The 25,800-nt window shown below is 44.4% G+C and overlaps 1 protein-coding gene across 5 annotated transcripts in view; it reads left to right on the top strand.

Moving 5' to 3' along the window:
- Window positions 1–953: 953 nt before the first annotated feature.
- The window catches only part of SFMBT2 (Scm like with four mbt domains 2), a 205,877-nt gene continuing 181,030 nt past the window's right edge, over window positions 954–25,800 (top strand). For 3 of the 5 annotated variants that reach the window (XM_038372526.2, XM_043499007.1, XM_038372534.2), the window contains exon 1: window positions 954–1,100. The gene's annotated coding sequence lies outside the window, so the exon portion shown is untranslated. Of the gene's footprint in view, window positions 1,101–11,451; window positions 11,475–25,800 lie in introns of those variants that run through there. The other 2 variants (XM_043499012.1, XM_043498999.1) reach the window with 2 other exon arrangements.

The following is a 25,800-nucleotide window of genomic DNA, read 5'->3' on the forward strand; positions in this document are numbered from 1 at the left end:
GTAATACAGATCTAGTTAATTTGCTGTCTTGACAGTGCCCTGCATAGAACCCACCCTGTGCGGCACAGCCCACTTCAGTTGCAGACAAGTGTGTAAAAAGAAAAGGTTTCAGAGTAGCAGCTGAGCTGTAGCTCACGAAAGCTTATGCTCTAATAAATTTGTTAGTCTCTAAGGTGCCACAAGTACTCCTTTTTTAAAAAAAAGAAAAGGAGGACTTGTGGCACCTTAGAGACTAACAAATTTTATTAGAGCATAAGCTTTCGTGAGCTACAGCTCACTTCATCGGATGCATTTGGTGGTTTTTTCCACCAAATGCATCCGATGAAGTGAGCTATAGCTCACGAAAGCTTATGCTCTAATAAATGTGTTAGTCTCTAAGGTGCCACAAGTACTCCTTTTCTTTTTGCGAATACAGACTAACACGGCTGCTACTCTGAAACCAGACAAGTGTGTAATAATCTAAACTAAACGGGACACCTCGGGAGGCGGGGGGGGGGGGGGAGGATGCAGTAGAAGCTAGTTAATTTCTTCACTTGTCAATTGCCCCTCATGTAGATTTCAGAGTAGCAGCCGTGTTAGTCTGTATTCGCAAAAAGAAAAGGAGGACTTGTGGCACCTTAGAGACTAACACATTTATTTGAGCATAAGCTTTCGTGAGCTACATTACATCGTAATGCATCCGATGAAGTGAGCTGTAGCTCACGAAAGCTTATGCTCAAATAAATGTGTTAGTCTCTAAGGTGCCACAAGTCCTCCTTTTCTTTTTCCCTCCTGTAGAGTTTCTCTGAGCCTAGCCCCCTCCCCTGCTAATTAAACTTCTTGCACACCATGACTGCAAAATTGGGGGGGGGGAGGGAGGTGGAGGTGGGATTGCAACCAACTATAATTGGCAAAGAAAATCTTGCAACGGCTGGAAAAGGTCACTGAAGGAGTTGGCTGCAAAAATATAATCTAAAAAGAGTGGCAGGCATGCGCAGTGCGAGGATGCCATATTGGAATGAGTCTGTAGTAAGTGAGAGAGAGACTGATCGCCTCTTCTGAACTGAGCTGAAGGGTCTTTGCCATTTTAGACACTGGGGGGGGGGGAAAACTTCACCCAGGTAAGACAGCGCGCCAGGCGTGTTTCCTTAAGTGGCCGAAGCCTTGATCTGCCCGAGGCGATCGTGTTTTCGCCGCTGGGGTGGACAGGGGAGCTTTTTTTTTTTCTTTCAAGGTTTATTAAAAGGCGGAGGGGGAAAAAAAAAAAAAAGCTTGGACAGAGGGTGGGAAAACCCCCCAAACAATCTTATGTGTTTTTCTTAAAAATGCCAGGGAGCAAGTTGTTGCAAAGTGGTTGGCTGTGCGTGTCTCTGGCACACTCAGATCTAGAGCCTGGATTTTAGATACCTGCACTCAGGGTGGCTTTTTTTTTTGTTTGTTTGTTTTTAAATAATGTGATTACCTTTCTTTTGCAGTGCATTTGAGAGTTGTCGTGGGCAGGGTGCCATTCATCGCATGCCGGTTTTTTTGGGGGGTGGGGTGGCGGGTGGATTTTTCTTTTTCTTTTGGAGCGTGCCACATTTTAGATGCATGCATACCCTCTCTCTCTTTTTAAAGTAATATCCTGTCATTTGGTGCTTTCCTGACATAAGCTCATGTGACCTCCTTTCGGATTGACTAGACTGCTGTATCTCTTGAGTTATTGTGTGTGTGTGTGTGTGTGAGCGCGTGTGTTGAAATCGGCAGAACATATAAAATGTGTGTGTGTGTGTGTGTTTTAAAAATCTTGAAAGCGGATGAGATGCCAAATTTCCCAGCCCTGATCCATACACATTTTTTCTATAGAGCGAGAGAACTGCGGTAAATGAATATTTATAAAGCTTGTCAGTTTCAACATGGCGGGTTAAGGTGCCTTTAAAAACTGAAAACAAACATTTTGAGATTGGGGGAGGGAGTAAAACTTGGGGCGCTACATGTTGGATTCAGCTTTGCTTTGTTGCCCAGGGAGGTGCGGCGGCGAACTACATGGGAAATGGAAGAGTGGGGATCATGCCCCAGTTTTTTTCTGCTGGCAGACTTATGGGTGTGTAAAGTACATCACACAAGGCAGAGCAACCAGAGTGTGTGTGTCAGGTTTCAGAGTAGCAGCCGTGTTAGTCTGTATTCGCAAAAAGAAAAGGAGGACTTGTGGCACCTTAGAGACTAACACATTTATTAGAGCATAATCCGATGAAGTGAGCTGTAGCTCACGAAAGCTTATGCTCTAATAAATTTGTTAGTCTCTAAGGTGCCACAAGTACTCCTTTTCTGTGTGTGTGTGTGTGTGTGTGTGTGTGTGTGTGTGTGAGAGAGAGAGAGAGAGAGCGCTCGGGAGAAACCATCAAAAGGGGACCTGGACTCTGGCACCAAACGAGGCTGCTTTAAATGCCCAAACGGCAGCCAGGCTATGAAAGATAAATGCGGAGAGACACGACAGTAATTTATTTTACATTAAAACGAGGCGAGCCCAAGGGTGAAACCTTCCTTCGGAGCTCCTGGCATCTCCGCTGCCAAGCCTTTGCTGGTGCAGTGAACCGGAGATGTGGTTTTTTATTTTCCTGTTGTTTATGTTTAAAAAAATAAACATAAAAATCGAGGGCGCATAAAGCAGCTGCGTGCGGATTTGGGCTGCAAAACCGGGGCGTTTAATCTTTTTATCGTCAGAGGACCGAGGCACGTTGCAATAAAAAGTCTCTTTGCCAGGGAGCCTTTAAAAAGCAAGGATCGAAGCGCGAACCTGTCGTCTATAGAGCATGCAAAGCAGAGACTTTGGAGGGGGGCAGAGAAGTGGTTTGGAGGAAGGAGTTGTTCGTACTCTTTCCTAGTTCCCAATTCGAAATGCATTTCCAGGAGGGTAGGGGGAGTGGAGGAGGCAGGCTGCTTGAAACACCAGAGAAACTTCCTTGTTTCAGTTCAGGCAACATTTCTGGGTGTCTGATCTTCAACTCCCCCCCCCCCCCGGCCACCCATCTGCGGCTTGTTGAGGCCACTGGGGGAAAGGAAAGCAGAACCCAAGTGTCCACCTCCCTCCTATCCTCTTGGACACTAGTGAGAGGGGATCATCTTTTTAAGCGAGGGGAAAGGGGGGGGGCAGAGGCGATTTACAAACCGCGATGCTTGCTAGCAGGAGAGCCCCCGTGATTAACCGGAGACGGCGTCTTCTGGGTTGCGACGCCAATAGAGGTCGCCTTTTGCAAACCACTGCTCCCTCCCCCCCCCCCCCCGCCACACAACTTTTGCTGCCGCTGCTGGATGAAGGGGGCACACTTGAGGCGCCGCGTGAATGAATCCCCTCCGGTTTGCACGGCGTGGAAAAGGGATCGAGCCCCCAGTCCAGCCCCGATGCTGCGGCTTTGGAGCTGCGTCCTTCCCAATCCGCTTTGCCTCCGTGTGGCACTCCGGCAGCGGCGAGCGCTGGCAGCTCCGCAGAAAAGCAACTTCACCCTTCGACGGTGTCTCCTGATAGCCCAGCGAAGAGCAAGCAGGGAGGACTGCCGAGGATCGCAGCCCACCCAGTACAATGGGCGGGGGGGGGGGGAGGCTCCCTTCCCCTTTGGGCTTCAGAGAATCCCATGAAAGAATCTAAAACCGGCCTAAAATGGCTCTTTCCTTGCGAACTGCGAATTCAGAGGGGACCCACCTTCCTTGCACTCACGTGGCTCATGACACGTTTGAGAATTAATCCTAAATCCCCGATCTATAGAAGATCGCAGTCTCGGGGATTTCGAGTTTTATGGCTCATGTTGCGTCGCGGATGCAACTGTAGCGTGCAAGGGGATTCAGGTTTCAGAGTAGCAGCCGTGTTAGTCTGTATTCGCAAAAAAAAACCAGCAGGACTTGTGGCACCTTAGAGACTAACAAATTTATTAGAGCATAAGCTTTCGTGAGCTACAGCTCACTTCATCGGATGCATTTGGATTCAAGGGGATTCAGTGATTGCAGCCGAGGGGTAGCCCCCTGAGTGTGTGTTTTGTGCAAGACGAGGAAAGGGCTCAGAGCCTGGAGGCATTGCAAGCTCCAGACCCTGCCTTCGCCGACCGATCGGCCATGCAAGCGGAGTCCTCTGTGCAAAATCCATCTCTTTCTGCGGAGGCAATAAAGAAACACATCAAGAGGTTCTTCGTTTAAAGGGACCGCTTTCCCCCCAAAGCACTGCATGTTGCTTTATGCTGTGGATGGAGGACGAGCTTTGCCTGGCGACTCCTTCAGTTCCCTCAGCTAATGGGTTCCCAAGGGGTGTGTGTGTGGGGGGGATTTCGGAAGTATTTCTTGGGACTGTAAGAGCCTCAAACATTCTTCCTGGCACGGATAAGCTCTGAACTGGGATGCTGGGGAGAGGGAGGGAGGGAATTGCCTTCCGTGGGAATTGGACTGGAAGAAAAAGTGCAAGACTTTTCTTTGAGAAGATTTTAATTTCTCCTGCAATGCTCTTGCCCTTTATCTGAGCTCTCCTCTCATTCCCTTGGGTTAGAAAAAGGCTCTGATGCCGATTCTCTCTCTGTTGCATTTTGCCTGCTTGCAGCTTTAGGTCCCAAAGCGTCCCCAAGTGGGGGTGGGGAAAAATCATGCAGGTGCCAGGGCTCTGCTGTTCTAGTGCAGCAGATGGTACCTGTCAAACACCTTGTCAGTGTATTGTTTTCTTCATCTAGTCCGGGGTTCTCAGACTTTTGTACTGGTGACCCCTTTCACACAGCAAGCCTCTGAGTGCGACCCCCCCCTCCCTAATACGTTAAAACACTTTTTAGAATATATTTAGCACCATTATAAATGCTGGAGGCAAAGCAGGGTTTGGGGTGGAGGCTGACAGCTCCTGACCCCCCCATGTAATAACCTCCCGACCCCCAGTTTGAGAACCCCTGATCTAGTCAAAATGTTATTTGACAGCCTCATGAGTTACTTCCTGACAAGTATCCTGCCGAGCGGATAGATATAGAGACACAGGTACCCTTTGCAAAGGTAAAACTCCCATTGACTTGTTGGGGAGTTTAGTCTATGTAAGGACGGCAGAATAGAGGGTTTCGCTATGGTGTGATATGATCTTTGATCCTGTCCACACGAACACACACATACCCCGCTGACCCCTCTGGTGGGTTTGTTGTGTGTTCCGTACATAGCCTTTCAGTTTTCTAGCCTCGGATGTGAAGTTCATTCGGTGTGTGTCCATCACACCCTATTGCCCTTCTGTTCCCCTCCCACCCAAGGCAGTGTCTTGGAGTACATAAATGTCTGTCTGGAGGTTGTCAGGCTGCAGGTGGTTTCTTGGGAGGTTTACTGCAAAGGGGCGCAAATTGAAATACAGAGGCCAGGCAATGACAGTGTAGTGACCCGGGTGGCTCTAGCAAACGTTAATATGAAGCTGATCTCTTCTCACCTAAAGGAGGCAGAGCCTGATGCCAAATCCCCTTCAGCAGCAAAGAGGAAAGAGAAATAGATTATAGGGTGACTGTTTTTAAGTAGCTGTGGTATAACGTGATGGTTATTAACTGACCCGTCTTTATTGAGCAGAAGCTAAGACACAGCGAGCAAACAAAAAGAAAAGGAGGACTTGTGGCACCTTAGAGACTAACAAATTTATTAGAGCATAAGCTTTCGTGAGCTACAGCTCACTTCATCGGATGCATTTGGTGGAAAACAGAATCAAGTAGCATTTTTATCCTATCTTGGCAATTGTCGCTTCTGCATTAGGCAAAGAGAGCTTGAATCTAATAGGGCTAGAGAAGGCTTCCCTGTTTCAGTTCAGGGGATGTCTTTGTTTCTGTTGTTTGATTGCTTCACTGTGGTTTGCGTTCTATAGGTGAATGAATTGGGTTGCTGCTCAGAGGAACAGGAGTGTGATTAATTATAAGATCAGCGATGCCAAGGGTTGGCTGTCCTTAAGAGTGAGATTTACAGCTCCAAAGAGTGAGATTCAAGGCCAAAGAGTGAGACTTTCCAGGTGGTGTTTTAGGTCATTGCTTGAGACCGAGATTCTCATCTTTGTTCCTTGGTGAGATCCAACAGTCCAGATTTTTAATCCAACCAGCATTTAATAGTTTGTTTTAAAATGTACACTGCTTAATATTGCATATGAAACTCTTAAATATTCTAATTCATACTAAAGTCTAGGGCATGTGAGAATTCTATATGCAATGCAAATAAGTGGATTTTAATAAAAATGATTATTTTCTAGTTGGAACAAAAACCTGGATGGTTGGAGATCCCTGAGGACCAGAGATAATAACCCCTGGTTGAGGCACACAGTCAGTGGACAGGACAAGAGAAATATTCAAAAGTAAACTTTTTATATAAACCTAACAAAAAAGAAAACTGTTTTATCAATATAACAATATGTTTGGTTTGCATATCATCTTTCATAGTGATCATTCATTTGAAAAAATACAGTACAAATATTTGGTTTGTATATTGCTCAAATTACATTTACAACAAACTAAAATAAACAGATTCCAAAATAAATAAAGGCAAAATATATTAATTAAAATTAAATAATTAAAACACTACATTAGTGAATGTAAAAATAAATAAAGTAATTAAATTTAATTAATTTGAAACTAACAAACTATAGATAAAGGATTCAGATTCCACATTTCTTTTAATATGTAATTTGGTTTCACATTTAAGCCACGTGTCTTGTTATATTGCCAAGTGGCCCCTTTTGCTGTTTTTATAACTTCTTTTGGTGGCTCAAACTTGAAACATGGCTCAGGATTTCCAGCTTCAATTAGATAATAGAGGGCAGTGTCCTGTCTAATCTGAGGTGTGGTTTGAATGGTGTCTTATTCTTTTCAACAAAACTCAACACGCTCTCATCTCCTGCATTTGAGTAGAGTAAAACTAAGCCAAGCCTGGAATGGGAACGTAAGAAGATCACTAGGGCTTTTGACGTTGCTAAGATATGCCCAAACAGTGTCCATCCTGTATTGCACAGTAGTGTTATCTGTGTCAGTCTGTAATGCTGCCTCATCCCAGACATACTGTACCTGATTTTCTGCATCAACTTGTAATCAACAAACTCCTCTTGCAGCTTCTCTATCTCAGGCGGAGAGAGATTGAACATGTGCTGGTATCTGCCAACAAAGTGCAGTTTTCCCTAATATCAGTTAACATTTCATCATTCCAAGGGAGCATCTCACATGCATAGTTGGCTACGCTAGCATAGAATGCTCTGGCAGTGCAAAAGAACTTCTGTTTTGCAAAATGGCTAATATCCCCTTTGCGCTTCCAACTTCTGTACAACCTGTTTTGTGACCAAATCTACAAACACGGTTTGTCTCTTTCAGCACCTGGGTAAAAATCTTTTAAATCTTTAGCTAGTTACTCAAAATGCATGAGATAAGTTTAGGAATGTGTGTAAGAGTGAGATTGCATGCTAATCTTACGAAGAGAGGGAAGAACATCTTTGCCAGCAGGCTGGCTAACCTAGTGAGGAGGGCTTTAAACTAGGTTCACCGGGGGAAGGAGACCAAAGCCCTGAGGTAAGTGGGAAAGCGGGATACCGGGAGGAAGCACAGGCAGGAATGTCTGTGAGGGGAGGGCTCCTGCCTCATACTGGGAATGAGGGGCGATCAACAGGTTATCTCAAGTGCTTATATACAAATGCACAAAGCCTTGGAAACAAGCAGGGAGAACTGGAGGTCCTGGTGATGTCAAGGAATTATGACGTGATTGGAATAACAGAGACTTGGTGGGATAACTCACATGACTGGAGTACAGTCATGGATGGTTATAAACTGTTCAGGAAGGACAGGCAGGGCAGAAAAGGTGGGGGAGTAGCACTGTATGTAAGGGAGCAGTATGACTGCTCAGAGCTCCGGTACGAAACTGTGGAAAAACCTGAGTGTCTCTGGATTAAGTTTAGAAGTGTGTGCAACAAGAGTGATGTCATGGTGGGAGTCTGCTATAGACCACCGGACCAGGGGGATGAGGTGGATGAGGCTTTCTTCCGGCAACTCACGGAAGCTACTAGATCGCATGCCCTGATTCTCATGGGTGACTTTAATTTTCCTGATATCTGCTGGGAGAGCAATACAGCGGTGCATAGACAATCCAGGAAGTTTTTGGAAAGCGTAGGGGACAATTTCCTGGTGCAAGTGCTAGGGGAGCCAACTAGGGGGAGCGCTTTTCTTGACCTGCTGCTCACAAACCGGGTAGAATTAGTGGGGGAAGCAAAAGTGGATGGGAATCTGGGAGGCAGTGACCATGAGTTGGTTGAGTTCAGGATCCTGACGCAGGGAAGAAAGGTAAGCAGCAGGATACGGACCCTGGACTTCAGGAAAGCAGACTTTGACTCCCTCAGGGAACAGATGGCCAGGATCCCCTGGGGGACTAACATGAAAGGGAAGGGAGTCCAGGAGAGCTGGCTGTATTTCAAGGAATCCCTGTTGAGGTTACAGGGACAAACCATCCCGATGAGTCGAAAGAATAGTAAATATGGCAGGCGACCAGCTTGGCTTAATGGTGAAATCTTAGCGGATCTTAAACATAAAAAAGAAGCTTACAAGAAGTGGAAGGTTGGACATATGACCAGGGAAGAGTATAAAAATATTGCTCGGGCATGTAGGAAAGATATCAGGAGGGCCAAATCGCACCTGGAGCTGCAGCTAGCAAGAGATGTCAAGAGTAACAAGAAAGGTTTCTTCAGGTATGTTGGCAACAAGAAGAAAGCCAAGGAAAGTGTGGGCCCCTTACTGAATGAGGGAGGCAAGCTAGTGACAGAGGATGTGGAAAAAGCTAATGTACTCAATGCTTTTTTTGCCTCTGTTTTCACTAACAAGGTCAGCTCCCAGACTGCTGTGCTGGGCATCACAAAATGGGGAAGAGATGGCCAGCCCTCTGTAGAGATAGAGGTGGTTAGGGACTATTTAGAAAAGCTGGACGTGCACAAGTCCATGGGGCCGGACGAATTGCATCCGAGAGTGCTGAGGGAATTGCGGCTGTGATTGCAGAGCCCTTGGCCATTATCTTTGAAAACTCGTGGCGAACGGGGGAAGTCCCGGATGACTGGAAAAAGGCTAATGTAGTGCCCATCTTTAAAAAAGGGAAGAAGGAGGATCCTGGGAACTACAGGCCGGTCAGCCTCACCTCAGTCCCTGGAAAAATCATGGAGCAGGTCCTCAAAGAATCAATCCTGAAGCACTTAGAGGAGAGGAAAGTGATCAGGAACAGTCAGCATGGATTCACCAAGGGAAGGTCATGCCTGACTAATCTAATCGCCTTTTATGATGAGATTACTGGTTCTGTGGATGAAGGGAAAGCAGTGGATGTATTGTTTCTTGACTTTAGCAAAGCTTTTGACACGGTCTCCCACAGCATTCTTGTCAGCAAGTTAAGGAAGTATGGGCTGGATGAATGCACTATAAGGTGGGTAGAAAGCTGGCTAGATTGTCGGGCTCAACGGGTAGTGATCAATGGCTCCATGTCTAGTTGGCAGCCGGTGTCAAGTGGAGTGCCCCAGGGGTCGGTCCTGGGGCCCGTTTTGTTCAATATCTTCATAAATGATCTGGAGGATGGTGTGGATTGCACTCTCAGCAAATTTGCGGATGATACTAAACTGGGAGGAGTGGTAGATACGCTGGAGGGGAGGGATAGGATACAGAAGGACCTAGACAAATTGGAAGATTGGGCCAAAAGAAATCTAATGAGGTTCAATAAGGATAAGTGCAGGGTCCTGCACTTAGGATGGAAGAATCCAATGCACCGCTACAGACTAGGGACCGAATGGCTCGGCAGCAGTTCTGCGGAAAAGGACCTAGGGGTGACAGTGGACGAGAAGCTGCATATGAGTCAGCAGTGTGCCCTTGTTGCCAAGAAGGCCAATGGCATTTTGGGATGTATAAGTAGGGGCATAGCGAGCAGATCGAGGGACGTGATCGTTCCCCTCTATTCGACACTGGTGAGGCCTCATCTGGAGTACTGTGTCCAGTTTTGGGCCCCACACTACAAGAAGGATGTGGATAAATTGGAAAGAGTACAGCGAAGGGCAACAAAAATGATTAGGGGTCTAGAGCACATGACTTATGAGGAGAGGCTGAGGGAGCTGGGATTGTTTAGTCTGCAGAAGAGAAGAATGAGGGGGGATTTGATAGCTGCTTTCAACTACCTGAAAGGGGGTTTCAAAGAGGATGGCTCTAGACTGTTCTCAATGGTAGCAGATGACAGAACGAGGAGTAATGGTCTCAAGTTGCAATGGGGGAGGTTTAGATTGGATATTAGGAAAAACTTTTTCACTAAGAGGGTGGTGAAACACTGGAATGCGTTACCTAGGGAGGTGGTAGAATCTCCTTCCTTAGAGGTTTTTAAGGTCAGGCTTGACAAAGCCCTGGCTAGGATGATTTAACTGGGACTTGGTCCTGCTTTGAGCAGGGGGTTGGACTAGATGACCTTCTGGGGTCCCTTCCAACCCTGATATTCTATGATTCTATGATTCTATTCTAATGAGTGAATCTCACACCCAATGAGTGAGACTTGACATGACTGAAGAGACTTTTTTTATTCATCATGTACCCCAAATTGAAGGAAATGGAGTGAATGTTCTAACAAAGCTAATAACTTTCATGCTAATTAGAGAGTAGGTCTAATAACTTTTATGATAAGGTGGATTCTCAGTATGAACACATAGTAAATGAAATTAGAAAATGCATTTAAATAGATTTGAACAAATGATATCTAGAGATGAATTTGTTGTAAACAAGACAATATTCATTTGCTGTTTTGTAGAGGGTACATTTGATATTAGAGTAAATTAAACCACTGATCATACTTTTAATCTTAATATATTTATACATGATAGATGTTATAAGCATGTTGTACACATGACTAGTATATGTTACAGATGGATGCAAGAACATCTGTAGAAGGCATTATAAATAGTTGTATAGGCAGGCCATGGTTGTAAGCAACTATTGATCTGTTGGACTAACAGCTTTTTATTACAATATCATTTACTAAAGCTTTAAAGTTCCCTTGCTTAAAATAGTACCAATAGCATGTAAATAATATAATCATAGGACAATATTATTTCATGTCACTTTACAAGCCTTTGTTGGCTGTATATCGTGTTAGCACCTGCAAAAGGATAGAAAATGGTGATAGCTGTGTATTTTGTATGAAAATAAAAAGCCTGGAGAGATGGGGTGTGTGTGTGGGGGGGAGTGATGACAACCCATTGTTATTTAATCAGATGTAATTGAGTCCCAGAAGAGTTCTGCATCATAGCCGATCAATGTTGCTAGCTACTGAAAGGACATAGAGATTTCAAGAGTTCAAGAGCGTGTGGGATTGAGCTGTATCTTTAACCTTCAGTCACTTCCTCTAAGGGAAAATGCAAACTAGGAGGATTCTTTGGTTGACATATCTATTTCCAAAGGCATCATATAATATTTTTCTTCTTTAAAGCTTGATACCAAGAGGAAGCATTAAGGACAACACAGTAATCTCCTTCTATCGATGCTGCACCAGTAGTAAGCACTAGGTCCAATATCACTGAAAGGATAACATCAATCTAAAGCTAAACTATTCCTTATTCTGAGCATCCCATCTTTTTTCTTCCTTTGGTGAGACTATAAGCTCTTCAGACCCTGGGCAGTTTTCATTCCAAGGCTTGTATAGTGCTAAGCACACTGTTGGCACTCAAAGTAACCTTTTAAACATCACAATCCCTGTCTTGCTGCTAGAAAAGTGAATGCCTTTTGGCACTTGGATACAATGCTCACGGGCCACACAAGTATTTAGGTAGCCAAAACTCTCCTTAATACTATTTCAATCGGTTAGCCAGCCCAAAACTGTCGGGTGCCTCCGAAAGCAATCACGACCTTTGCCCCAAAGAGTTTACAAACTAACATTAGACACAATGTAACGAGAAGGAAACTGCAGCAGGAAGGGGATGAGGATGGAAGATAGGTAAAATAAGTAGGATTATGTGGTTAGTCAGTGAGGATGAGTCAATGGCATGATATACTAGAGACAATATTTTTTCAATGATTCTCTTAGTTGATTAATTTCATGTAGGTGTCACAGCAGAAGTGAGTCTTAATCAGGAACCGAATTAAAAGAGGGCTTCATAGACCAGCTGAGGAGGGGTATGCAGGCTTGTGTTTGAAGATATTTTAGGGAGAAAAGCGGATGAATGAGATATTGAGGCTGGCATTGCTGGTGGGGCAGAGCATTGGGGAGGATGTGAGACATGACAAGCGCAGGGTTTGAAGAGGAGGATAAGAAGTTGAAACTTTATGTAGTGGAGGAGGAGAAGCCAGGGACCGATTCAAAGAGTGGGGAGTGTCAAAAATGACAGGCATGGAAGGTGATCTTATCAGCCGTGTTCTAGATGAAGGGAAGAGATGGTGATGCGTGTGGCAGAGAGGCTGTTTTAAAAAGTAAAATGTTCATTGCTCATGTTACCCTTTAAAACAAACAAACCTACTCTGATGCAGCAAGAGCCTAAATGCTGCAGTTTACAATAGTAATACAATTTGCAAACCTTGTGGTAATTTGCAAACCTTGTGCTGTAGTGTAATTGTCCATTGCTATGACATATTGTCACATTTCTTAGGGTAACATTCTGTACATTATTATTTAAATAATTTAAAAATCTCCCTCAGGTTTCTGCACTTAAGACTGCACATTTACTCTTTGCACTTTACCCAAACTTGGGCGATGCAAATGGACTAGTTAGTTTCACTTCTCGCTACAGAAGGTTTCTAGTCAATTTCATTTTTGGTCTCATGTATTACTGGCTCAATGGTACAGGTATTTGGGTGGCAGACCCCAGAGCTGGCGCAAGGCATAAACAGACTAAGCAATTGCTTAGGCCCCGAGCGGCTCAAGGTGCCTCCCTATTTACTTGTTGTTGTTTTATTATTATTGGTGTGTGTGGGGGGGATGACAAAATATTCCTGTTTAGGACCCCAAATGGACTAGCACTGGTTCTGGCACACCCTGCAGGGGAATACAGAAATGCAAACAAAAGATTGTTTCACTGACCTCTAAAAAAATCACAGAAATATTTCTACTAATATTGGGTTTTTACAAAACCCAAATTTGGGATGTAAACAAAATATCCTTTTAAGGACAGTTTTGAAGAGTGTATGTATACCTATGCCATATTTTTATTTTTAAAAATGAAACTTATAAAATTAACCAGTAGCAAAAGAAAAAAAAGGCATTAAAATGACAGCTTAGACTGAATGTGAAGCCACTAAGAAATGAGCCAAGCGCCCGAACTTTGCAATCCTCATTCAGATAAGTAATCCTTGGTCACATGATTAGTCTCACTAGTATCAGTGGAGTGACTGGCATAGGCAAGGACTACTCACTTGAGTAAAAGTTACAAGATCTAGTTCAACCACAGGTTATTGGTCTGGATAGTGTATATTTACTCAGTAGGGAAGAATAATTCCCTCCTGTGGTTAAAATTCTGTGGCCTGTGTAATGCAGGAGGTTAGACAAGATAATCATGACCCTTCTAGTCTGTGAATCCAGCTTTAGTTCATTTAAGTGGAAGAAGACTAGCAATAATTTCCCCAGAAACATTAAAATATCCCATACAAAAAGAAGTGTAGACAAACGAACTATGTAATTTTTTCATCCAGGAAAGAGTTTTGATGAGTTAACAATTTAATTCTTAAATCAAGGGTCAGGCATTTGGGAATGCTGCTTCCTGAATGTAAATCAGGCAGATGTTACCGTTGAGTCTGCAGTATGTGAGTATGTTGGGTATGATGACACATTAATATTGCATGATCTAGAGTAGTTTGGATGTTCACCATTACATCTTTAGAGGCCATTTGCTGAATGAAATGGAATCCAATTTGTTTTCCTTGGGAGAAAAGGGGTGGAACTGTAGGACGCTCTGAACTAAAATGTATGGTAAAAATTGATTCTGAATAAACTGAGCCCGCAAATACACCACAGGCTACACTTGCTTGTCATTAAAGAATAGAAGAAGTGCTTTTTTACTTGCCTTTATATTGTTTTAAGGCATGGCAGCAAATAATTGTGATTGACACAGGACAAGGTCTTGATCCTATGCCCACTTATACTCGTGTAATTCCTTGCAGACAATCGGACTATTCATGGATGAGGAAGTGTCTGTGTTGTGGGATCAGGGCCTAAATGCTGATCAGGTGGAAAGAGTAAAATACATTGGGCACTGCCAAGACCTAGAATGTGATCTTCCTAAAAAGTATTACAATCTAGGGCAGATGTTTCCTGGTTTCTAACTTGCTTCTCTTTTTTGGAAAGCCTCTCTGATTACTGAGAAATTCAAAAACATAAAAGCCAGAATTAATTATCCTGAGCAATTGGTGCCTTGGCTGATTAAGCAGTTCTGGACTGGTCCCTGTATTAGAGTCACTAAAACAGTGTTTTGTGTTTCCTTTGGTGACTCCTCGCATTTAACTAATCAGCCCTGTTCACAGGACACGGTTGACTTCAGTCAATGTGGCTGGTGCCAAATAAGATGGTTTGGGCTGATAAACAGCTGTGTGTATGTGTTAAATTAACAACACTTTTACATAGATAATTTTCAACTCTATTTAAAACAGTGGGGTGGATTTGAAGCAGCCACATGATCCTGTTGCTATAACTTTTGTGCTCCTTTCCTTCACAAAGCATGTGCTGTGTTTTTTCCTTTATCTGTTTGCTTCCTGTTTTGTTTAAATTGCAAGTCTTTGGGGTCCTGATTTGCTGAATCAGTCCCCTGAAGAAGACCAACACTAGAATCCAGATTTAACTTTAAGCACAGCGTAATTCCATCCCTGTTCAGCAAAAGCCTTAGGGCTAGATTCACACGGGGGCATAGGGTCGTCTGCTCAGCAAGCGGGATCCCATGGCAGCAAGTCTCAGAGCCTGTGTCTACAGACCACTGCTTAAAATTGCTGTGTAGACTTGGGCGCAGGCCTAGGGAGATGGGCTTCAGAGGCCGAGCTCCAGCCTGAGCCCGAATGTCTACATGGCTGTTTTTAGCACCGTTGTGTGAGCCCAGTGAGCATGAGTCTGTAGAGTCAGGCTCTAAGACTTTCTGCTGCAGGATCCTGCTTGCTGTGTAGACATAACATTAGGTGCCTAAATCCAAAATTTAGATCCTCAGAAACTCCACTCAGCTGCTGCCTACCCCTGTAGGTGCCTAAATTCCCTTGGTACTCAAATTCCCACTTAAATGTCACTCAATCTCTTGTATTGAAGCTGTTCTACTTTGTATATGTAACCCTTCTGCCAGGTGGAGCCAGCAGCAACCAGGGTTGGGTTCAATATCTAGGGGTTCCTCTCCATTGATACAACACAGAACCAGCTCGAGCCCCCACCCAGTAACCTGGGAAAATTACACACTACCCCTGGGCAGCTCTGAGAGGCAATACTTCCCCACTCGCAAGCACAGAGTCTGAGTGTAGAAAATAAACTTTTAATGAAAGGAGGGAAGTCACTTGACATTAATTAGGTAAAATGCCAGAAGCGGGATTCATAATTATAAAACTGAGCAGGACATCCACCCCAGAGTGCATGGGGCAGTTCCTTCTGCCTCATGTTCTTGAGTCCTACAACCAAAAGTTCCTTTCCTGTGCCCCTCTCTGCTCCCTCACCATACCCCACTCAGTGGTTGTCCTTGGTCAGAGAGGATCCTGTGTTCAGAAGTGCATCGGTGTGAGTTCACCTCCCATCCGGGGAAGAAGACATCTTGCTTGCCCAAGCATCTGAGCACTTGCTTTGCCTGGTCGCCCCGCCAGCCATGGCTCCTTGCTGCCTTGCCAGCGACTCACTCACCAGCCGACTGTCAGTCATCTTCTGCAGCCACCTGCGTCCCCGCTGTGACCTCTGCACATCAGTCTCTTAGTAATTTTCAGCTCTTTGAATGGTGGGCAGAAACACTGCCCCACCATAACTGATTTCAGCTCTCACTGAGTAGTTAAAATAACAGAAGCTCTTAATGAAGCCTATTTAGCTATTTGAACAAAGAGGGGAACATGTTAAACCAGTCCAGACCAGTCCTCCTGGCTGAAACACTTGTTCCATCCTGTCTTGCTTTCACAGGGATCTGGCATTCGAGCCTCTGGCTTAACCAGGTCCTTTCAGCAGAGGGTGACCCCGTCATTTTGGGACATGTTAAGCACAGTTCTGCTCCTCTTTATTCATATAATAATGACAATATTGGTAACAAGAAAAGGAGTACTTGTGGCACCTTAGAGACTAACAAATTTATTTGAGCATAAGCTTTCGTGAGCTACAGCTCACTTCATCGGATACATTAGCTCACGAAAGCTTATGCTCAAATAAATTTGTTAGTCTCTAAGGTGCCACAAGTACTCCTTTTCTTTTTGCGAATACAGACTAACACGGCTGCTACTCTGAAACCTGTCAATATTGGTAACAGCATTTCACTATCCCTGCATTTGGTACTAAAGTGATTTGTAACTCAACAGCAGCCAAAGTTTATTACTTTGAGCAACACACCGTTCTATCTCCTGGATATCTAAGCAGAGTAGGTATGTTCATATAAATACAGTTTGCTCTTGAAGTTTCTCCCCCTCCCAGCTACCTGTCAGGGAAGAATTCATTCAGACCCTCCTTACATATAAATAATTAAATATTAATTGCAGCAGGGACTGGAACCTAGGTCCCCCTGGTGCCTGCACTAACTACCAGGCTGTAGAGTCATTATCTTGCTGGTCTAATGAATATTTAAGTATTTCATAGGAAGCAGAACAGTTTCAATAAGAGATATTGAGAGAGACTCCCCTGTGAATACCATGTAGCTTAGTGGTTGGGGCACTCTCCTGGGAGGTAGGAAATCTGGAGTCAAGTCTCTGCTCTAAATCAGACAGAGTGGGGATTTGAACCAGGATCTTCCATGCCCAGGTGAGTGTGCTAAACACTAGGCTACTGAGCAAAAAGGGGCAACCATCACCTCTTCCTCCTGATTGTTCTTTGTGAGAAAGGACTGACCTGGCTTGGGTGGGCACCTAACTCCAGGAGAGGCTTCGTGGCTGTCAATTCTGAGCAGAGATAGGCGCTTAACTTTGGGCTAGAGGGAGGAGCCTAACTAGGCCACACCCCTCAGCATTTCCTACTGGCTAGATGAGATAGCCCCTTATCCGCTTGCTGGTTTCTATGACACTCGTTCTTAGGGGCTTAACTCTGCCCATGCATTGTATAGGAAGTCTGGGTGCCTAACTCACAGCTGTGGATTCCACTAGGCAGCCGGGCACCTAAACGTTAGGTGTTGCCATGCTGAGCCCAAGTTATGCAGATTGCCTAGCACACACTGTGGTTATAGCAATGACAACCAAATCTGAGGAAAATGATGGGAAACGAGTTTACTAGCTGGTGATATTGCTTCTCTGCTTTCCCTTATGCCTGTGCAAAGTGGATGTAAAATATTAACACTTTGATGTAGTAGCATGTTACAAGCACTAGGCACATGTGTAAGTCGGGTAGTTGTAGCTGTGTCGGTCCCTGGGTGTTAGAGAGACAAGGTGGGTGAGTGTAGCAAGGCAGAGTGGCTTCCCTCCACTGGAGAACAAGGGACCACTACACTCCTCCTGGTAGATAGAGCCGTACCCACCCCAGCCCCTTCGCTGGAAGTACCAGGGTGGGAGAGGACATATAAAGGGAGGGCTCAGTAGCTCAGCTGAGCAGGAGCCAGGGAAGAAGACGGATGCCTCCAGTCGGCTGCGGCAACCCGGAGCTGAACCTGCACCCTGCAGCACCCTGTCCCTGGAGGAGACTAGGCCTGAAGAGGTGTTGCCGGGACTGCCATCTACTGTGCACCGACTGTCCGGCTACCTTGCTGACTGACTCTAGGTCAGTGTGTTGCGGCTGGATCCCTGCTGACCCAGTGGCGGACCACTCTGCCACTGTTAGGACCCTGGGTTGGGATGTGGTGGAGTCGGGCTAGCCCATGTCCCCCTACCTCCTGCCACACTACCCTTGGGGCGGCAGACTCCCCACCCTTGGCCAAGAGGCCTGTGTGAATCTATCATCTGTCAAGCTTGGATGCTAGACTTGGTTGGTGCTCACCCCTACTGGAGCCCCTAGGTTGTGGTGGTGCTCCCCCCAAAGACGGTGTGGATGCTCAACCCCTAGACTTGTGTGTTTGCTGGCTGCCTTAGCTGGCAAGCTGAGGCTAAAGCCTGCTCCCTGCTTGGCCCTGCCCAAAGGGCTAGAGCTCCAGACTGTTTAGTGCTGCCAGCCCCAGCTGAGGGGCTGGGAGCTAAAGACTACGCAGCGCTCTGCCATGCCCGAGGGTGGGGACAAGAGCACCAGACTATTATTGTTGGTTTGCCTGTTAGACGGGCACAGAACTATAGACTACTTATGGCTCGGCCCTGCCAGTGTGACCCAAACCCGAGAGTTACCGCCCAATACAGTGAGGCAGGGTGGCTTGCTTCTCCACTGGAGAGCGAGGGACCACTACAGTGAGGTAATAACTTTTATTGGACCAACTTCTGTTGGTGAGAGAGACCCGCTTTCAAGCCACACAGCATAGGCGCCGACTCCATGGGTGATCCAGCTCTGGAGCATCTGTGGGAAAAAAATTAGTGGGTGCTTAGTACCCACCAGCAGCCAAGCTCCCTCCTCCCTTACAGCGCCTCCTGCACAGCTGTTCTGCTGCACACAGGAGGCTCTGGGAGGGTAGGGGAGGGGAGAAGTGGGGAGGGATGGGAAGAGGTGGGGCAGGGCCTTGGGGGAAGGGGCGGGGCGGGGTAGGAAGAGGTGGGTGTGGGGCTTGGAAGAAGGGGTGGAGTGGGGGTGGATCAAGCACCCCCTGGGTAGAAAGGAAGTCAGACCCTATTTCACAGGACAAATGCAAAGTACTCCACTTAAGAAGGAACAATCAGTTGCACACATACAAAATGGGAAATAGAAAAGGAGTACTTGTGGCACCTTAGAGACTAACAAATTTATTAGAGCATAAGCTTTCGTGAGTTACAGCTCACTTCATCGGAAATGCATCCGATGAAGTGAGCTGTAGCTCACGAAAGCTTATGCTCTAATAAATTTGTTAGTCTCTAAGGTGCCACAAGTACTCCTTTTCTTTTTGCGAATACAGACTAACACGGCTGCTACTCTGAAACCTGTCAAAATGGGAAATGACTGCCTAGGAAGGAGAACTGTGGAAAGGGATCTGGGGGTCATAGTGGATCACAAGCTGAATATAAGTCAACTGTGTAACACTGTTGCAAAAAAAAAAAGCAAACATCATTCTGGGATGTATTAGCAGGAGTATTGTAAGCAAGACACAAGAAGTAATTCTTCCACTCTACTCTGCATGGATAAGGTCTCAATTGTGTCCAGTTCTGGGCACCACATTTCAGGAAAGATGTGGACAAATGGGAGAAAGTCCAAAGAAGAGCAACAAAAACGATTAAAGGACTAGAAAACCTGGCCTATGAGGGAAGATTGAAAAAATTGGGTTTGTTTAGTCTGGAGAAGAGAAGACTGAGAGGGGACATGATAACAGTTTTCAAGTATATAAAAGGTTGTTACAAGGAGGAAGGAGAAAAATAGTTCTTAACCTCTGAGGCTAGGACAAGAAGCAAGGGGCTTAAAGTGCAGCAAGGGTGGTTTAAGTTGGACATTCGGAAAAACTTCCTAAATGTCAGGGTGGTTAATCACTGGAATAAATTGCCTAGGGAGGTTGTGGAATCTCCATCATTGGGGATTTTTAAGAGCAGGTTGGACAAACACCTGACAGGGATGGTCTAGATCAGTGCTGCTCAAAGTGGTGGTCTGCGGACCGGTGCTGATCCACGAGCCATCGGCTGCCGGTCTGCGCGCACATTGGAAATAAAAATTGCCGGTCCTCCACATCAGATAGCTTGAGAAGCACTGGTCTAGATAATACTTAGTCCTGCCTTGAGTGCAGGGGACTGGACTAGAGGACCTCTCGAGGTCCCTTCTCATTCTGTGATTCTATAGAACTCTTCTTGAGGTGTGGGAACAGTAGTCCCAGCTTCATTGCAAAACGCAATAGCGGAACCGATTATTTAGTGTAAGTAGTTAGCACATAGTGTATGGGCCCATCAAAGATAGAGTGGCCTGTTAATATCTCTGCAGTCATAGGACAAAAAGGGGGGTTATGGATTAGAGATGGTCTTACTAAGCCATAAATCCAGTGACCCTGCAGCCCATGAATCTTCGGCTTTGTCTGTACTATGGATCCTACAGTGGCACAGCTGTAAGCTCTCCTGTGGAGCTGCTCTCTGCTGATGAGAGGGCTCTCCCGCCGGCATAATGAAACCACCCCCAACGAGCGGCAGTAGCTATGTTGGTGGGAGAGCGTCTTCTGCTGACATAGTGCTGTCCACAGCAGTACTTTTGTCGGTGAAACTTATGTCAGTTGGGGGGTGGTTTTTTCACACCCCTGACTGACAAAAGTTTTGCCAGCAAAAGTGATAGTGTAGACAAAGCCTTAGTATATAGAAATGAATATAAGCTCCCAAGCTTATCCTTTGAACGTGTGCAGGTTTCCTTTGTGGACGAGGACTGAGAGGTCAGATACAGAGTGATCGCTTTGTGAAAAGCGTTTGCCCAAAGGTGATGCGGTGTTTTTGTCTTATCATTTTTCTGTCTATGTTCATTCAAGAGCATAATGATTGTCTGGTTTCACCCACATAGTTGTTAGTGGGGCATTTATTGCACTGGACAAAGTACACCACATATTGTGATAGGCATCAGAGTAGCAGCCGTGTTAGACTGGATTCGCAAAAAAGAAAAGGAGTACTTGTTAGTCTCTAAGGTGCCACAAGTACTCCTTTTCTTTTTTGTGATAGGCATGAGTAGTATCATGGACCTTGACAGGTGTGTTTTGGGAGGGTTTTGATCATTGTAGCGCTGTAGATGTGTCTGCAGATTTTGCATCTGTTGTTCTGGCAGAGTTTGGTGCTGCTTCGAGTGGGTGTGTCCTGGTCTGCAGAGAGCAAAATCTGCACAACACTTTCAAAAGACAAGGCTGGGAGCGTAAATTCATAACTCTGCTAGACACTAAAACTCATGGACTTTACAGACTCACTGGATTTATGGTTTATTACAACAACCCACTAGCCCTCTCTTTTTGTCCTCTGACTGAAGAAGTGTTAACAGGCCACTCTGTCTTGAATGGTCTCTTACAATATATTGTAACTAGTTATGCTAAACAAACTGTTCCACCTTGCATTTTGCCATGACGCTGGGAGTATCTTTCCCAAACCTGAAGAAGAGCTCTGTGTGGCTCGAAAGCTTGTGCCTCTCACCAAGAGATATTGATCCAATAAAAGATATGACCAACCCTGTCTCGTTAATTCAGGAGGAAGGCAGTGGAGAATCAGTCCATTTAACTGTCATTCAGGGTGGATAAAAATCAGATTTTTTTTTAAAATAATTGATTTTTTTATTTAAATCAGATAATTTTGATAAAATGCTTTTTGAGGAAAAAAACCATCTAAAGATAGTTTTAATTAAGATGCATTATAACTCAAAGATATCTCATCATGGAATAGGGATTATAAATTGTAATTCTATAGCATGAGACAATATATTCATGTAATGTTTAAGAAAAGTTTTGTAAATGAGTTCCAATAGTTCATGGATTAGGGACCCAATTTTATGGGATTCCAGGGGCGTCTGTATAGATTTTATTTAGGCTAATCTTTCTATCTACCCAATGGGACTCAGTGCTCAGTCTAGAAGATACCATCAGAGATGCTTAGTTTTGCAGTTCTCAAACTGTGGATTTGCGTCTCCAGAGATAACATGCTTGTTAACAGCAAAAATGTTTTAAATAAATAAATATATAGAGGTGAGAAATAACAGATCTCAACCCTATTGTCCCTCTGCAAATTTGTGTACACAGAGTCAATCCCTTACCCCTCTCTAAAAGTGCGGAGCTTCAAAAAGTTCAATGAATAGAAGGTTGTTGGGGATGGAATAGATCTGGACAAGGAGAAGAAGTCTGGAGATAAATGTGAGAAGGGAGGGACATGCAGTAGAAACAAAAGAAAAACTGTTTGAGCAGCATATTCCAGAAGTCTTGAGGTCTTTCTGAGTGTAGTCTTCATTGATTTGAGAGCTACCAGACCATTCTCTCACTAGAAGGGAAAACCTATAATGGCAGCAGGCCATAAAGAGAGCCAGTTTGGGAATAAGAACCATTCAAGAAATATATGTTTGCTGATGATATTTTAAAGAAAGTCACACCAGTGAACTGGTGGAGATCACTTAAGCACTTGGATTCAGAGACTGTTGAAGTGATAATCTCACTTTTAACAGCAGTAGCTTCTTCTGCCGGTGTAGAAAGAATATTTTCTTCCTTTGGACTAATTCATTCCAAATTGAGAAATCGTTTGGGACCCAAAAAAGCAGGAAAGCTTGTTTTTCTTTTCCAGATTATGAACAAACAGGAAAATGAAGGTGAAGACGACTGAGTTAGCTGCAGAAGCCAATACTTTAAGTTTCTCATGTTGACCTGGCTGACATAGTCGATTTGATTTTTGTTTTGTTTTTTAAAATAATTCATTTAACTATTTTAGTTAAAAACAATTTTAACAAAAACAAACCTGATTTAAAAAAAACTTGAATGTTTAATTAAATTCAAAAATTTATATGCTTGTTTTGTTAAAATATTATTATATGTTTGCTGTTGAAGAAAAAAAATCCAGAATACATAACGTTGTTGTTTTAGGTAAATAAAACAATTTAAATGTTCTCCTCCTAATACAGCATGGCAAGAAAATCCTCCAGATATTAATGGTTAACCTGTTGAATTGGAGATAGTTCACCTCCCAATGACTTCATAAATATCTGCTTCAATTACCTTTGGTAAATGAAATAACCAAACAATCATTCATTTTCTGATATAGCTGTAAAACTCATCTGAAAAGTTTTCAAAATAAATCACTTTAAAATGTATAGTGTGTGCCTTCTAAAAATGAAACCTACTTCTATCTCTGAGTTGTGAAGAATATGTAGAAAACTATGATTAAATCGAGTCTTCATGACTCGTGATTTAAATCTTAGTTTTCTACATAAAAGTGCAGTCTTGTTGGTTGTTATAACCTTAATACATATTATTCACAACTCAGAGATAGATGAAGGTTTCAGTTTTAGAAGGTATACACTATACACATCCACCCTGCTGTGAGTTAATAATAAGAGAATCATCCTTTGTCATTTTAGGGCCCAGTCTTGCATTCTGAAAGGCAGTGATCCTTCAGAGCTGTCAGTGGGCATGGAGGGCAGAATCAAGCTGTCCTTGCACGCCAGGAAGACTCCCTGAAGTCAGTTTGGCCCAGGTCCACAGAAGGGACTTAGGTGCCTCATAGCTTACTGGAACAGCACTGTGATCCTCAAAGTCTGAGTTAGGGAGCATAGTTGCCTATACAATGAATGGGGAGAGATAGGTACCTTGGAACGTGATTCACTAAGCCCGCACATTAGGCAGGGAGCCACCTACGCAAGCCAATGGGAGAGACGAATAAGAGGGGGGTGTGCTGAACCCCTCCCCTCTCTCAGACCAATGCTGAATTCTGAGTGCAGAGAGGCACCCAGCTCTGCTAGCAATCCAGAAAACAGGGAAGATAGGTGCTCCTCTGCCTAACTTGCATACGGGGCTGGAGAGCCCTTCTCACTCTCTCTCTGGCTCAATAATTATTTAAATATTCAATTTACTTAAAGTGGAATAAATTCAGTGGGAGAGATTGAGGAAGGCCAATGTTGGAATGCCCCATAGCCCAGTGATGAGGGAACTCGCCTCAGAGATGGGACATCGGTGTTCAAATCCTTTTTCAGCAGGGGGACTTGGACCAGGGTCTCCTACAGCCAGAGTGAACCACTAGGCTAAAAGTTGTAAGGGAATTCTCCCTTCCACCCAGCTGTTTTGTGTGGAGTTAGGCACACCTGCAGGATTGGGCCCCAGGGGGGACCTAGGCTTGCAAATGCTGGTCTTCCCTCTGGTTTGTGGATTACTTTGGGGTTTAGGCGGGCCGTAGGCATCCGGGCAGCTAGAGGGAAGCAGCAGAGTGCATGCTTAGAGGCAGAAATATAGGCACCATGAGGATGTTTACTGCAAAAACTTCAAAGGTGAGTGACTTTTGGCACCTACAAGGAGAGTTGGTAGCCAGGTGGGAGTTTTGTGATGCCTAAAAATGGGACTTAGGTGCCAAAGTCTGGTATCTTGTGGATCCAGACCTTTGTGATTTGTAAGAAATGCAGGATTGGTCCCTTAGAACAGGGGTTCTCAACCTTTTTCTTTCGGAGCCCCCCCCCCAACATGCTATACAAATTCCACAGCCCAGCTGTGCCACAACTGTTCTTCTGCATATAAAAGCTAGGGCCGGCGTTAGGGGGTAGCAAGCAGGGCAGTTGCCCAGGACCTTACGCCACAGGGGGCCTTGCGAAGCTAAGTTGCTCAGGCTTCAGCCCTGCGTGGCGGGGCTTTGGCTTTCTGCCCTGGGAGCGTAACATCAGTCATGCTTGACGGACCCCCTAAAACCTGCTCGCAGGCCCTGGACCCCTGGCAGAGAACCACTGCCTTAGAAAATACTTGGGAATGGCCAGGGAGCAATCACAATAGTCCTGAATCTCACTAATCCCAAACATTCAGTTCAGTCTGGGGAACTATAAGATACTGCACATGCCAGACCTGATCCTACCCTCAGTGATGTCAATGGCAGCTTTTTGACATTAAGTTCATAATTTGCAATTGAATCTGTATGGCTTTGCCTCTGGCTTCGGGGGTGGAAGGGCAGGACCTATCATTCTAGATGCTATGTCATGCTCACCATGAGTGGAACAGTACAAATATAGTATAAATACATAGACCAGATCCAATTAGATTATCCAAGCTATCTAACTTTTTCTAATAGTGTGCAGCTTTCTCTTTGTAAAAAAGTTAGTTGAACTAATTAGAGATATTACTGTATTTAATTTTATCTGTCTAAATATTATCTTATCCAGTGATACTCAGACCTCAGTGGTTCAGGAGCCAAATTAGTGATCAACCTTACCCAAAAGAACCACAGTCGTGAGAATTCATTGTTTCATGTACTATACATACATTATTCTCACAGCAGAATGACTGACCAAGTATTATTATTTTATTAACTACAATTGGTTAATAACATAGTAAAAGCATCCTGATTGGTTAGTAACTTAGATTGGTTAATAATTAAATCACACCGGGTTTTAATACCATGTGCTGCAAAGAGTGACACATTAAAGAGCCACTTGCAGCTCTCAAGCCTCAGTCTTAGTATCACTGATCTACTCTCTATATTTATATTGTATTCAGTACTGTATTATGGTGTTAAGTATAGTGTAAGTTTCTAGTGGGATAGATTTGTTCCCATTGACGTTAAGGCTCTGGGTGTCATCAAATCCCATATAGATTTATTTGTACATTGTATACTCAATGCCATTTCCGTCAATGTGGGCAGGATCAGTCCTATAATTTGGGGAGCACTTCTAGTTCTCCGGATCAATATGGATCTCTTCTGGGAATATTTTTGAACCACCACAGTACTTTCCAAGTAGTTATTTGCCCTTAATCAAATCTTGCAGAGTGTTCAATGTCACAAGGAAATGATCACGGGATATAAACGAGAACAGTTGTTGAAGGGCTCTGCTTAGATCCTTTAATTTTTAAAAGGATGGAAATGTTGAAGAAATGATCCTTAAGAGGTTTCCAACTGGTACTTTGTCTAAAAAGAGAGCCAGGCTCCTTCTCTTGAAGGTGGGAGGCTGGTTTTTAATGTGTTCAGTAGTACTTCTGAATGATGCTCCATTTGCATAGTGCAGAGGCTTAGAGAGGGGGTAAGT

Source organism: Dermochelys coriacea, chromosome 1, assembly GCF_009764565.3.
Source record: "Dermochelys coriacea isolate rDerCor1 chromosome 1, rDerCor1.pri.v4, whole genome shotgun sequence".
Lineage (NCBI taxonomy): Eukaryota > Metazoa > Chordata > Testudines > Dermochelyidae > Dermochelys > Dermochelys coriacea.